This window comes from Thalassophryne amazonica, chromosome 3 (assembly GCF_902500255.1).
Source record: "Thalassophryne amazonica chromosome 3, fThaAma1.1, whole genome shotgun sequence".
NCBI lineage: Eukaryota > Metazoa > Chordata > Actinopteri > Batrachoidiformes > Batrachoididae > Thalassophryne > Thalassophryne amazonica.
This window is the reverse complement of record NC_047105.1, coordinates 100,349,643-100,366,746: the sequence shown is the minus strand read 5'-3', so window position 1 is coordinate 100,366,746 and position 17,104 is coordinate 100,349,643. Positions and strand designations below refer to the sequence as shown.

Here is a 17,104-nt window from a genome sequence, read left to right as displayed (position 1 = left end):
GGTAAGGCAAGTAAGGCAAAAGCCATACAATAATTACAGAAAAACCCTAACGGTCGAAACAACCCCCTGTGAGCAAGCACTTGGCGACAGTGGGAAGGAAAAACTCCCTTTTAACAGGAAGAAATCTCCAGCAGAACCAGGCTCAGCTAGGGGCAGTCTTCCGCTGGGACTGGTTGGGGCTGAGGGGAGAGAATCAGGAAAAAGACATGCTGTGGAAGAGAGCAGAGATCAATTACTAATGATTAAATGCAGAGTGGTGCATACAGAGCAAAAAGAGAAAGAAACACTCAGTGCATCATGGGAACCCCCCCAGCAGTCAAAGTCTATAGCAGCATAACTAAGGGATGGTTCAGGGTCACCTGATCCAGCCCTAACTATAAGCTTTAGCAAAAAGGAAAGTTTTAAGCCTAATCTTAAAAGTAGAGAGGGTGTCTGTCTCCCTGATCCGAATTGGGAGCTGGTTCCACAGGAGAGGAGCCTGAAAGCTGAAGGCTCTGCCTCCCATTCTACTCTTAAAAACCCTAGGAACTACAAGTAAGCCTGCAGTCTGAGAGCGAAGCGTTCTGTTGGGGTGATATGGTACTATGAGGTCCCTAAGATAAGATGGGACCTGATTATTCAAAACCTTATAAGTAAGAAGAAGAATTTTAAATTCTATTCTAGAATTAACAGGAAGCCAATGAAGAGAGGCCAATATGGGTGAAATATGCTCTCTCCTTCTAGTCCCCGTCAGTACTCTAGCTGCAGCATTTTGAATTAACTGAAGGCTTTTCAGGGAAGTTTTAGGACAACCTGATAATAATGAATTACAATAGTCCAGCCTAGAGGAAATAAATGCATGAATTTGTTTTTCAGCATCACTCTGAGACAAGACCTTTCTAATTTTAGAGATATTGCGCAAATGCAAAAAAGCAGTCCTACATATTTGCTTAATATGCGCATTGAAGGACATATCCTGATCAAAAATGACTCCAAGATTTCTCACAGTATTACTAGAGGTCAGGGTAATGCCATCCAGAGTAAGGATCTGGTTAGACACTATGTTTCTAAGATTTGTGGGGCCAAGTACAATAACTTCAGTTTTATCTGAATTTAAAAGCAGGAAATTAGAGGTCATCCATGTCTTTATGTCTGTAAGACATTCCTGCAGTTTAACTAATTGGTGTGTGTCCTCTGTCTTCATGGATAGATAAAGCTGGGTATCATCTGCGTAACAGTGAAAATTTAAGCAATGCTTTCTAATAATACTGCCTAAGGGAAGCATGTATAAAGTGAATAAAATTGGTCCTAGCACAGAACCTTGTGGAACTCCATAATTAACCTTAGTCTGTGAAGAAGACTCCCCATTTACATGAACAAATTGTAATCTATTAGATAAATATGATTCAAACCACCGCAGCGCAGTGCCTTTAATACCTATGGCATGCTCTAATCTCTAATAAAAATTTTATGGTTAACAGTATCAAAAGCAGCACTGAGGTCTAACAGGACAAGCACAGAGATGAGTCCACTGTCTGAGGCCATAAGAAGATCATTTGTAACCTTCACTAATGCTGTTTCTGTACTATGATGAATTCTAAAACCTGACTGAAACTCTTCAAATAGACCATTCTTCTGCAGATAATCAGTTAGCTGTTTTACAACTACCCTTTCAAGAATTTTTGAGAGAAAAGGAAGGTTGGAGATTGGCCTATAATTAGCTAAGATAGCTGGGTCAAGTGATGGCTTTTTAAGTAATGGTTTAATTACTGCCACCTTAAAAGCCTGTGGTACATAGCCAACTAATAAAGATAGATTGATCAGATTTAAGATCGAAGCATTAATTAATGGTAGGGCTTCCTTGAGCAGCCTGGTAGGAATGGGGTCTAATAGACATGTTGATGGTTTGGAGGAAGTAACTAATGAAAATAACTCAGAACAATCGGAGAGAAAGAGTCTAAACAAATACCAGCATTACTGAAATAGCCAAAGATAACGATATGTCTTTGGGATGGTTATGAGTAATTTTTTCTCTAATAGTTAAAATTTTATTAGCAAAGAAAGTCATGAAGTCATTACTATGTAGTTAAAGTTAAAGGAATACTCGGCTCAATGGAGCTCTGACTCTTTGTCAGCCTGGCTACAGTGCTGAAAAGAAACCTGGGGTTGTTCTTATTGTCTTCAATTAGTGATGAGTAGTAAGATGTCCTACCTTTACGGAGGTTTTTTTTATAGAGCAGCAGACTCTTTTTCCAGTCTAAGTGAAGATCTTCTAAATTAGTGAGACATCATTTCCTCTCCAACTTACGGGTTATCTGCTTTAAGCTGCGAGTTTGTGAGTTATTCCATGGAGTCAGGCACTTCTGATTTAAGGCTCTCTTTTTCAGAGGAGCTACAGCATCCAAAGTTGTGCTCATTGAGGATGTAAAACTATTGACGAGATAATCTATCTCCCTCACAGAGTTTAGGTAGCTACTCTGCACTGTGTTGGTATATGGCCAGTGATGCCGGTAATGCGTTACTTAGTAGCGCGTTACTCTAATCTGACCACTTTTTTTAGTAACGAGTAATCTAACGCGTTAATCTTTCCAAATCAGTAATCAGATTAAAGTTACTTCTCCATGTCACTGTGCGTTAGTATTATTTTTCATTGTGGGTAGATAGCAGCATTAAACTTGGTCCGTGGGCAGGAGGTCGGGGTTCGACTGAACTGCCCACTTTAAGCGAACTGTGAGCTTTTCATCCGCGTTTTTTTGCAGCTGCTCGACTTGTCCTCACCTCTTAAAGCACTGTGATCAGCACACCTGCACTGAGCTTTACAAAGACATTTTTATACTGTTTTTCCTCCTTTATTTAGAATTGTGAGCTGAGCCACTCTGTATCTGGTCGTTAAAAACAGCTGATCCTCCGCGACGCGTCAACAACTAACACTTTTTTCCACTCAAATGCACCTAAACACTCTTTCTGAGGACCACATGATGTGAAAACGCAATAAAACTTTCCTACCTGTAAATCTGGTCATGTTTTCTGCATAAATAAATGTTATCCATTCTTTGTGCTCAAACGCCAAAGCAGGGGCGAATCCAGATGGAATGGGGGCGTGGGGCAAGGATGTGCCCCCCACAACACCCCTAGATTAAAGGTCCAGTTTTGAAGCCGTTTTTTACTACAACTACTAATATTGCTTAAAATAATAATAATTTCGACAAGTAAAATGTTTAGAGAGAATTTAAATCTTAGAAAAATGTTAGAATTTAATAGTTACATTTATAAACAATGTAGGTTCGAAATTGCAAGTTTTACTGTTACAGTGCTGTCAACAGTTAAATATGAGGTCAAGAAAGAGGTCTTTATTTTACTTTTTATAAAACAAGTATTTATTTTCATTGAAGTCAAGAAAGGGTGACTATAAAGTGAGTTTTGGCAAAACAGGTATCATTGTCATGTTGAGGTGGCAGAGGGTTGTTTTTGGCAGCTGGGAAAAGTAACTAAAAAAGTAATTAGTAATCTAACTTAGTTACTTTTACAATTGAGTAATCAGTAAAGTAACTAAGTTACTTTTCAAGGAGTAATCAGTAATTGGATTACTTTTTCAAAGTAACTGTGGCAACACTGTATATGGCATTGGAGAACATAAAGAAGGAATCATATCCTTAAACCTATTTACAGCACTTTCTGAAAGACTTCTACTGTAATGAAACTTATTCCCCACTGCTGGGTAGTCCATTAAAGTAAATGTAAATGTTATTAAGAAATGATCAGAGAGAAGGGGGTTTTCAGGGAATATTGTTAAGTCTTCAATTGCCATACCATAAGTCAGAACAAGATCTAAAGTATGGTTAAAGTGGTGGGTGGCCTCATTTACATTTTGAGCGAAGCCAGTTGAGTCTAATAATAGATTAAATGCAGTGTTGAGGCTGTCATTCTCAGCATCTATGTGGATGTTAAAATCACTCACTATAATTATCTTATCTGAGCTAAGCACTAAGTCAGACAAAAGGTCTGAAAATTCACAGAGAAACTCACAGTAACGACCAGGTGGACGATAGATAACAACAATTAAAACTGGTTTTTGGGACTTCCAATTTGTATGGACAAGACTAAGAGTCAAGCTTTCAAATGAATTAAAGCTCTGTCTAGGTTTTTGATTAATTAATAAGCTGGAGTGGAAGATTGCTGCTAATCCTCCCCCTCGGCCCGTGCTACGAGCATTCTGACAGTTAGTGTCACTCAGGGCTGTTGACTCATTTAAACTAACATATTCATCCTGCTGTAACCAGGTTTCTGTAAGGCAGAATAAATTAATATGTTGATCAATTATTATATCATTTACTAACAGGGACTGTTTTAGTCTGTGGTGCAGTTGAAGGTGCTATATTATTTTTTCTTTTTGAATTTTTATGCTTAAATAGATTTTTACTGGTTGTTGGTGGTCTGGGAGCAGACACCGTCTCTACGGGGATGGGGTATTGGGGGGATGGCAGGGGGAGAGAAGCTGCAGAGAGGTGTGTAAGACTACAACTCTGCTTCCTGGTCCCAACCCTGGATAGTCACGGTTTGGAGGGTTTAATGAAATTGGCCAGATTTCTAGAAATGAGAGCTGCTCCATCCAAAGTGGGATGGATGCCGTCTCTCCTAACAAGACCAGGTTTTCCCCAGAAGCTTTGCCAATTATCTATGAAGCCCACCTCATTTTTTGGACACCACTCAGACAGACAGCAATTCTATGAGAACATGAATTAATGAACAGAGTATTGAGTTCCATTGTAACTTCAACATAGTTGATCATATTTTTACCTAGTTCAAATGAGGCATCCCAAGGTAAGACTTTCACACACTAATTTGAATTTGAGCATAATCAAGTTTCATTGAGACTCTTGAAGGGTCGCCCACTTAAACTCTTGATTACTGTATTTTATTGTACTCCGGCATTTGTAGTTGTTTTTTGTTAAATAACTCATCTAAACAACGCTTTAGGTGATAAATACGAATTATCCATAGGTCTTGTAAGAATTTCTCAACCGGCTGGTGGATTTCAGTGAAACTTGACACAGTGACTGCACAGAAAATGACGATGGGGGGAGGGGAGACTTTTGTGTTTAATTGATGCTTCAAAAATGATATTGTGTTCTTGATATTGCACTTCAGTAGTGCAAGTCTTCCCAAACTGCTTGGGGATTTCAGTGAAAGTTCACACAAAATGAACATGTGCATGAAGGAATATAATTTGTTGATCATTTTCACAGGGCGATAACTTCTGTTGATATCCTACCAGCAATTTACATACGAGTAACAAGTGTGGCAAAGCTATGCATATCATTTTGTGAGCTTGCTCACATGTGTGTTTGTTCATTTATTGTAAGTCATATCATCATCGCAGTATTGATGTTGGGGAAGTGTAATGACACGGACCCACAGCAGGGGGCGCAAATGAACGGTCAATGGGTAGTCAGATAAATACAATTTATTGTGGCAAATGTGCACAACAGCTCGAATACTATTTTTAGACAGTCAATTACAAATGTCAACAGGTGACGTATGGGCAGGTCCGCGGGTAGGAGACGCCTATCCAGAGAAGAGCCGGGGCCCACAAGGTTCCGCCGCCAACGAAGACCTGCAGCAAACCGAAGCCGTGAAGTCCCGAGTCCCCAGGTGGCCTCTACTTCAGCTGTCAGATCCGGTACTGCTGGCAGGAACAGAAGACAGGTCAATGGTGGGTGTGTGCACACCCAGCAGAACAATCAGCAATTCAGTTCAGTTCCTTTTGTGGGAGAATCTCCACCTCCGACACAAAAACACAGTAGTGCAGAGCCTGAGAGCTACTTATCCGTTTTGGCGTGAGGGGTGAAGAACATCACTCCTACACGGACCACAAGACTCAGCACCAGCTGAAAGCAGTCACCAGGATGTCCTGCAAACACTCAGAAAAAGATCACGTGCGTACGGCACAGTCAAACGGCTGAGAGTTTACCTGATTGGTAAACAGATATCTCAGCAGAGATGTGGTGTCTCCTCCCGTCTTATATGGGATGGGATGATGATGAAATGATTTCTGACAGCTGGTAGTCCTGGCTCCTGGGTGGTGACTGCGCCCTCTGGTGCCTGAAACCCGACTACAGGCAGGGCGTTGGCCAGCAGTACCTCCTCTTCGGATGGCCCACATAACAATTGATCGGTGATATTGCACATTGTATGTCTTCCTCTTATCGCGTAGGCCTAGTTCTTCTTAAATCAGAGACTGAATATTGACTGTTTGTGGGTTGCTTCATTATTCTAACCCTGGTCTAGATAAGTAAAATGTTAAGTCTTCACTGGCAGTGAAACATCATGAAACTCATTTCCTAGAAATTTTTGGAGGTTTCCTCCCACATTAAACTTTTTTAAAATTACTTTTGTTCGAGCACATACGAGGTCTGTCAATAAAGTATAGGTCCTTTTTATTTTTTCAAAAACTATATGGATTTCATTCATATGTTTTTACGTCAGACATGCTTGAACCCTCGTGCGCATGCGTGAGTTTTTCCACGCCTGTCGGTGACGTCATTCGCCTGTGAGCACTCCTTGTGGGAGGAGTCGTCCAGCCCCTCGTCGGAATTCCTTTGTCTGAGAAGTTGCTGAGAGACTGGCGCTTTGTTTGATCAAAATTTTTGCTAAACCTGTGAGACACATCGAAGTGGACACGGTTCGAATAATTAAACTGGTTTTCGGTGAAAATTTTAACGGCTGATGAGAGATTTTGAGGTGATACTGTCGCTTTAAGGACTTCCCACGGTGCGAAATGTCGCGCAGCGCTCTCAGGTGCCGTCGTCAACCTGTTTCAAGCTGAAAACCTCCACATTTCAGGCTCTATTGATCCAGGACGTCGTGAGAGAACAGAGAAGTTTCAGAAGAAGTCGGTTTCAGCATTTTATCCGGATATTCCACTGTTAAAGGAGATTTTTTTAATGAAAGATGTGCGGATGGATTGCAGCCATCAAAAGCCACCTGGATTTTAACAAATGGTTATCAACACGGAGGTGTTTTTCCTGTGCCGCCGCACCGCGCCGGCACAGGAAAATATAGTAATATAGTTTTTGAAAAAAATAAAAAGGACCTATACTTTATTGACAGCCCTCGTATACTGACTCTGGATTTTTGTCATGGGATTTTTTTCTCTGTCCTGCAGATGCCAAGTACATCTTAGTCTTTCTGGATTATCACCGAAATTGGTTTTGCTTTGGTGCCACTCAGCACCATCCTCACAGCACAGCCTAGAAAAAATAATTACACATTAGAATAAAGCTAATGTTGTAGTGAGCCACCCAAGGACCACAAGGGAGGAAATGGAAGAAGGGAATCATTGTTTCAGCAGTGCACACAAAGAGAATGAAAGACCATGATTGTAAGAGAAGCCTTCTCTTTTCTACCTGCTCTCAGTGATAAACAGACCAAATTCATTTGCACTCATTACCAAGAAATAAGTAATGCTGGAGGATGATGACGACAGTGCCTGTGATATGATTGAAACAGTTGTGCAGTATTAAATCTCTTTCACCGTATCTTCTCATTCAGCCATGCATGACACAAATGGACATGAGAACTGATTATGTAAGAAGAATATGTGATAAGCTAATCACGTTCACCAGGTGGAATGGGACATTATTCAGTTATGATTTGAGAAACGCTTGTAAGTCTGCAATATATATGCAGAACACTCACACAAAACAACATGCATTGAGGGAAGAATCTTGAGTAGTACATATTGCTACCTGACAGAACTTTTGGTAGTCTGTGTAACCCGCGACTTCTAATGTTACACATAGACTATAAGCCCCAACCTCTGATCCTGATAAATGAAGCCAACGCAGAAGTGGAAGATTTTGTAATTCTTTGAATGTCCACTTGGGGCTGACTAAAAACAAGTCACTCCATGACCACCATGTTTAAATTTCCACATTGACAGCAGAAATAAACATGTTTGTAGCCTGGTACAAAAAGTGGTATTGCTAATTTGTCGACTTAATGGCAATGGCAACAGTACGGGGCACTGTCTCTTTGATTGACAGCTGTGTGTTGGGGCTAGTGTCCTGCTCGCAAAGGCTAATAGCTAGTGGAGGCTCGACTCGTTTGAGTCAACTGTTTGTCCTTTCTGAGCATTTTATAATCATCATGCGATGATACAGAGATCATATGTTTTACTTTGCAGTTAATTGTACTAACTCTCCATCACACAAGTTAGGGCTTCAGTATTTATACTGAGTAAAACTGTAGTATTTAATTTAAGTTAGCACCATTAGCACGATCTTAGCTTGGGAGCATTAACTGAATGTTCCCAAGCTACCTACTGTTAGTATTCAGGTGCTGTGAAACCTGCATACTACCCGCACCCATTCCATCTGTGGTGAAAACCAGCACCCAGTCCACAAAAATATGTTTTAATCGAATACTCCAACAACGTTTGCCTGTTTTCCATAGTAAGAATTGGGGCGGGGCTTCAGTCTTCCTGGCCAGGTCACAGCAGTCTTACCTGGCTCCAACTTTTTGCACATTTCTGGGTTGGCTGAGAGGCGGAGTTAGGCATTGACAAGGTGGTGACATTTGGAACCGCCCTGTTTGAACATCACAGCTGCTCTTCAGAAAACCTACGAGTGACATTAAGGAGGACTTATCCAGTATATATATAAAGCCTATGATTATTGTGTTTACCCTGAACACTTTAGCTGTGCTCCCTTGGTTTTCACTATGAATCTTCAGAAATTTCTTTCTTTACTCTTGTTCTTTGCTGTCTCTGTGTAATAAGATTATATATATATATATATATATATATATATATGTGTGTATATGTATATATATGTATATATATATGTGTGTGTGTGTCTTGTTAAAAACCCTAGTCCTCATTTTCTGTCGTCTCCCAACTCCATTGCCTTCTCATTAGGCGCTAACATTTGTCTGAGTACAGTCCATCTCATGAATGTCATGCTACCAGATAATGGTTATCCTGTTCTTTACCATGCGCTATGTTCTCTGTGGTCTTTGATGACATAATTGACCTTTGTATGTACCTCAATGGGGAATAGAGGTTTTTTAAAATCTATTTAATTTTTTTATGAAAGTACATGTTTCATTTGTCTTTTAAAAGCAGATTTTGCCTGCTTTTTTGGCTCGTTTCTTCCATTATAAAGCATCCACTGATTGTCAGCACTCATCAGTTTGCATTTATAATTGCTGATGCTGCTAAATATCTCATTTTAGGTCATTGAATAAGCAGGTTTACCTTTATTTGCAAGTGCAGCAGGAATGAACACCTGCCTCATATTCACCCCATTACCCTGCCTGGCACATAGTCTGGTTTCTTCTGCAGCTTTGCTTTTAAAATTGTGTATCTTTTTTTTTTTTTTAGTCCCTCCAGAATTTCCTCAATCTACCATTGCTGTGGCCTTTAACTTGGATGCAAACAATACAAATACACTAATAGGCTACATTGTTGTTCTTCTACATCTCGCTTTCATTTTTTGCTTTTTTTTTTTATTTTAAGTAAAAGTCATTTCCTCTGTGCTGGCCTTTTCCACAGCACATGCCCGCAGGATACTCTGTTTCATCTTGCTTTGAACTCTTTTTAATTTTGCTCTGTAGTGCTTTTTTGTTAATATATTTATTCATTTATGACTGCTCTGAAAAGTCCTTTGCATATGAGCGCACCTTTATTCGATCACTCTCTCCTCCCCCTCTTTTTTTCCTCAGCTCTCCATCTCTCCAAAGAGAATGTGTCCCACTAATGCAGTGTTAGTTTAATCCCTGCCACCCTGTCATACACTATTTTATCAGCGTCCTCTACTTAGTGTAGCAGAAAACTCGGAAACAAAAAATCTACAGGTTCAAGATGTGATTTTCTTCCATAAAGGCAGAGCAAAGCTTGAACTTCAGTGACTAAGTACACTGAAGATATTGGAGGGGCTATGTTGAAAAATAATACAAGAAAAATATATTTCTCCTGTGACTTTTTTGGGGGGTGAGGTAGAGAACTTTTTAAAGTCCCCTCGTAGGCTCTGTTTTCTCACCACCCCCATTGAGATGCACTCCACAAAGGAACATCATTTGAACTTGCAAACATAAGTTTACATACAACTTGGCTAAAAACTTTCAAACTCAATTTTCTCTTCCTGCACATATTCTATTTTATCTAAAAGTATGTTTAAGTTAGAGAGAATTCCTATTTTATTACCATATATATGTATTTGAGATTGACAGACCCAAGACGAGAGCTGGCACAGTCATGAAGTCGCTGTGCATGCATGTTTGACGGTGGCAGTATCTTTACAGGAGAATGATGGTCCAAGTCTTTTGGACCCAGTGCTTCTTGTTGCTGGGAAGGTATGCCTCATTGCTAACTTCATATCTCCTGATACAAATAATGATAATAATAATAATAACTTCATATCTCCTCTGGAATGCCATCATGCACACTGTTCTTCTGCTTACCACGCTACACAAACAAAACACTGTTTTAAGCCTCGGTCCCACCCAATGATAAAGCCATGAATAATGAGCCACGTATAGATTTGCCAGAAATTTCAGTGATTATTTGAATAATGATTCATGTATCTGCTATGAAGAAGCCTCTATATGCCTCTAAGTACCTCACATGTGCCAGGTATCAGCCTCTAATCAGCCACGATTGACCTGTCATTTGAGCCCCGTCCAGCCTCCAATGGCTCGTGTTGCTGTGTATGACCCACTTCAACCCACATATGATCCATATAGCGCCATGTAACGTGACGTTAGTGCACGTTTAGGCATGGGTTTGGTGCAGCCCTCCTGCCCTCCCACACTTCAATTCACAGCATCCATTAAACATGTTGTCATATTTAAAATAAAACCAATCCACAAACACATAACCCATCCACAACCAGATCAGCTAGAACTGAACCACGGTTCCTGGACAGTCGTCTGTAAGCTTCTTCTTGCTGGCTTTATTTTTTCTGCGGTTTACAGTCATTTTGACACCGTGATCCAACTTTTAACTTTGTATTCATTTGCACTCTGGCATTCTGGATAAATGCTTGTCTTGAGTGCGAGTCATTGCGTCAGTGTGCACACAGCAGACCTCATCTGATCCATTACAGCAAGATGTTAGATGTATCATAAACACACTTTTCCAGCTGCTTATAAAGAATGAATGAACATGCAACTGTTTTACCAAGCTGTTACAATGTAAACATTACAAATAATTACCTTTTAGGCTGTACCAAATACCTTCTCCACCTCAGCGCACGAGAGAGTGGAAAAAAAGGTCCAGCTGAAACAGTCCTCTGTGATTCCAGAAGCAGTTAGAGGTGTTTTCAACTGCCAAACTCTGACAGCAAATGATTAAACTGCTACAAAATAATTATTACTTATACAGTGTCCAGCGCACAAAGCAGGTGGAATTGTCACAAAGAAATGCGTGAGAGGGCGGAGCCAAAATAGCCTGTCCAAAATAGCCTGTCCTGACCTCGTAGCTGCCAGGTGCTCAGATAATGGGCTTCTAACAGCCTCGTCCTCACCACAAACATGCCTCTAAAATCGTTGTGAGTCCGCGTAGTTCCTCGTACACAAACTGCCCTATGCTGTTGTTGCTAAATTTTGAACTTCTTGAAATTAGCACCACACTCGGAGATGAGCCTCATTAGCCGAATATTCTGCTTGTAAGAGCCTCTCACAGCCACTATTCTCCCACGATTGTTAAATAACTGGAATCGTATAAAACAAAAAATGCTACGTGGCTCATTATTCATCGTTCATTATTCGGTAGGGCCAGTGCTTTACTTTTACACATAACGTTTAATACAACGTGTGCAGTCACAGCATATAAAGGTCAAAATGCAGCATCTTTCAACCAATCACATAACTTTACTGATCCATGCTGAGGGCAATGGCCCATCTGGGTGCGGTGCTGGAGAGCAGGCAGAAGTGCAGGCAGAGTGCTGTGTGTTCAGTTTGCAAACTGAAGTAGTAACTGCATGTTCAGTGAAGGCATCGCTCATTGCAACATCTAAAATTTAAGTCTATTTCCTGACAGTTTTTTTAAGTCTTCTGAGTTTGCTCCCCACAACCTGCATAATAACCTCTTATTGTCTTAATGTATGGTTATGAGACTTGGATGCTAACTAGTGACCTAAGGCAACAACTGGATGTCTTTGATACCAGGCCTCTTTGGAAGATCCTCTGGAGGAACTTTGTGTCACATGAATGGTTACTTTGGGTGACTCATGTATCATGTGAATTCTGAGCGAGCATCCACTGCATCATTTTGGACATGTGGTGCATTTCTCTCTGCATGATCTAGCACTTATGTGCCTCAGTGTTGAGGAACCAGCAGCTGGAGAAGGCCAAGGGGAAGCCCAGGTTTCACTTGGCAATAACAGATAGCTGGTTACTTTTGAGATGTGGGGATGGATCGGTTTTCTTCCTGTGGGGGTGCCATCCAGTACCCTGGCGGTTACGTGGTGTGGTTGATGCAGTGAGAATAAACATGAGCGCATGCTCCCAGACTTAAATTTACTAGGTTCATAAACCAAATTTATTTTTTTAGGACCTCAGTGTTTTGAGGGCCAAAATTGGACTAGTTTTATTAACTTGATCATTATTCTTATTTAATTTGCAAAAACCAGCATAACCCAAAGTTCATGTTTTGACACTGTGGCTACCCTTATTCAAGGGAAACCATGTACAAGTTGTTCACCACCCACTGCTCAATAATTCTTAGATGACTTTGAAGAGAAAATAGAGGATATTAGGTCAAAGTTGTGGTGTAATGGATCACAGTTGGTCCATGATCTGTACAGATGGCACCCCTGGGTCCAGTGCTGTTGCGATGAGCTCCTTCCCATCGAGTTGAGCTCCCTGAAGTGTAACTCAACAGTTATGTGTGTCAAGTTGAGCTCCCCCATCATGCCTTTGTTTTTTCTAGAATAGATTACTGTAATGTGTTATTTTCTGGCTGATTGCAGATAAGCATAAGAGGTCTTCAGATGGTACTGCTAGAGTTCTGACTAGGAGTAGAAAATTTTATTATATGACCTCAACTTTGGCATCCGTTCACTGGCTTACAGTCTGTCCAAGGTCAGGTTTTGAGGTTTTGTTTTGAACAATCAAAATCCTCCATGGATTGAAGTGCTGGAGATAATGAAGCACCACCTGCAGCGTTGCTTTGGGATGTGTATCATGTGAGAGGACCATCACATAAAGAAGATACTGGAATGCTGAAGTCTGTCTTTCCATCTTTGGACTGTGACTGGAGCAGGGAGACTGATGAGGACCATGGCTTGCTGTGGATTGTTGGAGATACAGGGGACTTGCAGTCATTATTGCTGTTTGATCAGGAACCTGTTAGTTGACTATGATGATCGGACTTAACTGTTGAAAAATGGTGAATATGACCACTGGACTTCATAAGTACCTGACTGCTGTGTTCCATCATTGCTGTCTTGCATTTTTGACCATATCCATTTTTTTTTTCTGGTAGTGTGGCGAAACCAGATGGTTACCCTTCTGACTGGGCTGCTTGAGGTTTCTTGCTATGACCAAGAAACACCAGAGGGAGTTTTTCCTTACCGCAGTTGCCATTGTGCTTGTTCAGGGGGTGGGTAAATTTAGACCTCATCTGTGTGAAGCGCCTTGGGATTTGGCACTTTATAAATGAATTGAATTGAAGAATAAACCACGTTTCTGTTCTGATGATGGCTACTCTTGCTGTCATCCAGAAAGTATTCACAAGGCTTCACTTTTTCCACATTTTGTTATGCTACAGCCTTATTTCAAAATGGAGTCAATTAATTTTTTCCCCTCAAAATTCTACTCACAACACCCCATAATGACTACATGCAAAAAGCTTCTTTTTTTAAAAAATGTTTATTTAAATTTATTAACAATACAAAATAAGAACTCACATGTACATTTGCTCAGTATTTTGTTGATGTACCGTTTGTCAGTCTCAAGTCTTCTTGAATGATGCCACACGCTTGGTGCACCTATCTTTGGGCAGTTTTGCCCATTCCTCTTTGCAGCACCCCAGTCTGAGGTCAAGAGCACTCTGGAGCAGGTTTTCATCCAGGATGTCTCTGTACATTGCTGCATCCATCTTTCCCTTCATCCTCACAAGTCTCCTAGTTCCTGCCACTGAAAAAACATCCTCACAGCATGATGCTGCCATCACCATGCTTCACTGTATGGATGGTGCCTGGTGTCCTCCAAACATGATGCGTGGCATTCACGTCAAACAGTAAATCTTTGTCTCAGTGTGACACCCACCGGCAGTTACTGAGGATAGCTGTAGATATAGATGTCTCAGTTCAAGCTTTGTTTTATCAGACCAGAGAATTTTGTTTCTCATGGTCTGAGAGTCCTACTGGTGCCTTTTGGCACCATAAGGCCCTTCTCCCCCAATCACTCAGTTTCAATGGGTGGCCAGCTCTAGTAAGAGTCCTGGTGGATCCAAACTTTTTCCATTTACAGTTGCTGGAGGTCAGTGTGCTCTTTCGGACCTTCAAAGCAGCAGAAATGTTTCTGTACCCTTCCCCAGATTTGTGCCTCGAGACTGTCTCAGAGGTCTGCAGACAATTCCTTTGACTTGATGCTTGGTTTGTGCTCTGACATGCACTGCCAACTGCCTGTGGGACCTTATATGTAGACAGGTGTGTGCCTTTCCAAATCATGTCCAGAGCTGAGCTCAATTTTGCGCTTCATGGCAAAGGCTGTGAATACTTATGTTCATGTGACTTCTTAGTGTTTTTTTTTTTTAAATAAATTTGCAAAATCTAAAGAAAAAAATTCACATTGTCATTATGGGGTATTGTGTGTAGAATTCTGAGTAAAAAAAGAATTTCACCCATTTTGGAATACGGCTGTAACATAACATAAAAAAAAGTCTGGTACTTTTAATATTTTCTGGATGGACTGTATGGTCAGTATGCTGAATAGACAGCTGAGTGGCCTGCTTTTGATTTCATACCTTTTTATGTGTAGGCTTAGGTGGAAAACAGACTGCAGTCTAGTTTTAGAACTGAAGTGGTCCTTCAGTTGTGCAGGTACTTTCGTTCTGTGGAGAAACAGGTGTTCAACATCCTGGCATACACAAATAGAGAAATATTTATCTACACATTTTCAGTTTAGGGTGATTTCACACCTGCCCTGTTTTGTCCATTTCAAAGTTGTTTTGTGGGGAGAATGCAAATCGACAGAGATATCGCCTATGCACAGAGAATCTGCCCCACCAATACAGTGTTTGTTTAATCCCTGCCACAGGCTATTTTCTCAGTTTCCTGTACTTACTACAGCAAAGGTAAGAGCAGTTTGCTGCTCCACACATTTGCCATAGAGTGCCATGCTGTTTGTACTTCTACATAATTGATGTAAATAAAGGCCAAGATATAATCAGTGTCTTGGAAATGTTGATATAGCCATCCCCTGACTTGTCTGAAGAAAACTGGATGTAAAAGTGATGGTTTCTATGTGTTATACTAAAGGGGCACTTACTTATTCACACCATTGTTTTGGCTTTTAGATTTGTATTTCTTTTCATTCATGACATAGAGATTACTTTTCACTGTGAAGAAATTTTAATTTAAAAAGTCTGAAATTTTGTTTTTTTTATGTCTTAAAAAGAATTTCAGACATGTAAAAGTTCAAGGGGGCACGTACTTTTTCACATATCACTGTATACAACCCCTGGCAAAAATTATGGAATCACCGGCCTCAGAGGATGTTCATTCAGTTGTTTAATTTTGTAGAAAAAAAGCAGATCACAGACATGACACAAAACTAAAGTCATTTCAAATGGCAACTTTCTGGCTTTAAGAAACACTATAAGAAATCAAGAAAAAAAAGATTGTGGCAGTCAGTAACGGTTACTTTTTTAGACCAAGCAGAGGAAAAAAAATATGGAATCACTCAATTCTGAGGAAAAAATTATGGAATCACCCTGTAAATTTTCATCCCCCAAATTAACACCTGCATCAAATCAGATCTGCTCATTGACATTGACCCTATGCCATGACATTGACCCTATGTGTCTTTTTGCAAGGAATGTTTTTGCAGTTTTTGCTCTATGGCAAGATGCATTATCATCTTGAAAAATTATTTCATCATCCCCAAACATCCTTTCAATTGTCCAAAATATCAACATAAACTTGTGCATTTATTGATGATGTAATGACAGCCATCTCCCCAGTGCCTTTACCTGACATGCAGCCCCATATCATCAATGACTGTGGAAATTTACATGTTCTCTTCAGGCAGTCATCTTTATAAATCTCATTAGAAAGGCACCAAACAAAAGTTCCAGCATCATCACCTTGCCCAATGCAGATTCGAGATTCATCACTGAATATGACTTTCATCCAGTCATCCACAGTCCACAATTGCTTTTCCTTAGCCCATTGTAACCTTGTTTTTTTTCTGTTTAGGTGTTGATGCCTTTCGTTTAGCTTTTCTGTATGTAAATCCCTTTTCCTTTAGGTGGTTTCTTACAGTTCGGTCACAGACGTTGACTCCAGTTTCCTCCCATTCGTTCCTCATTTGTTTTGTTGTACATTTTTCGATTTTTGAGACATATTGCTTTAAGTTTTCTGTCTTGACGCTTTGATGTCTTCCTTGGTCTACCAGTATGTTTGCCTTTAACAACCTTCCCATGTTGTTTGTATTTGGTCCAGTTTAGACACAGCTGACTGTGAACAACCAACATCTTTTGCAACATTGCGTGATGATTTACTCTCTTTTAAGAGTTTGATAATCCTCTCCTTTGTTTCAATTGACATCTCTCGTGTTGGAGCCATGATTCATGTCAGTCCACTTGGTGCAACAGCTCTCCAAGGTGTGATCACTCCTTTTTAGATGCAGACTGAGCAGATCTGATATGATGCAGGTGTTAGTTTTGGGGATGAAAATTTACAGGGTGATTCCATAATTTTTTCCTCAGAATTGAGTGATTCCATATTTTTTTTCCTCTGCTTGGTCTAAAAAAGTAACCGTTACTGACTGCCACAATCTTTTTTTTCTTGATTTCTTATAGTGTTTCTTAAAGCCAGAAAGTTGCCATTTGAAATGACTTTAGTTTTGTGTCATGTCTGTGATCTGCTTTTTTTCTACAAAATTAAACAACTGAATG

General features: G+C 40.2%; 1 protein-coding gene across 2 annotated transcripts in view; it reads left to right on the top strand.

Annotated features, from left to right (window-relative positions):
- suclg2 (succinate-CoA ligase GDP-forming subunit beta) overlaps positions 1-17,104 on the top strand; it is a 395,797-nt gene that overhangs the window by 201,349 nt on the left and 177,344 nt on the right. The window lies entirely within an intron of this gene.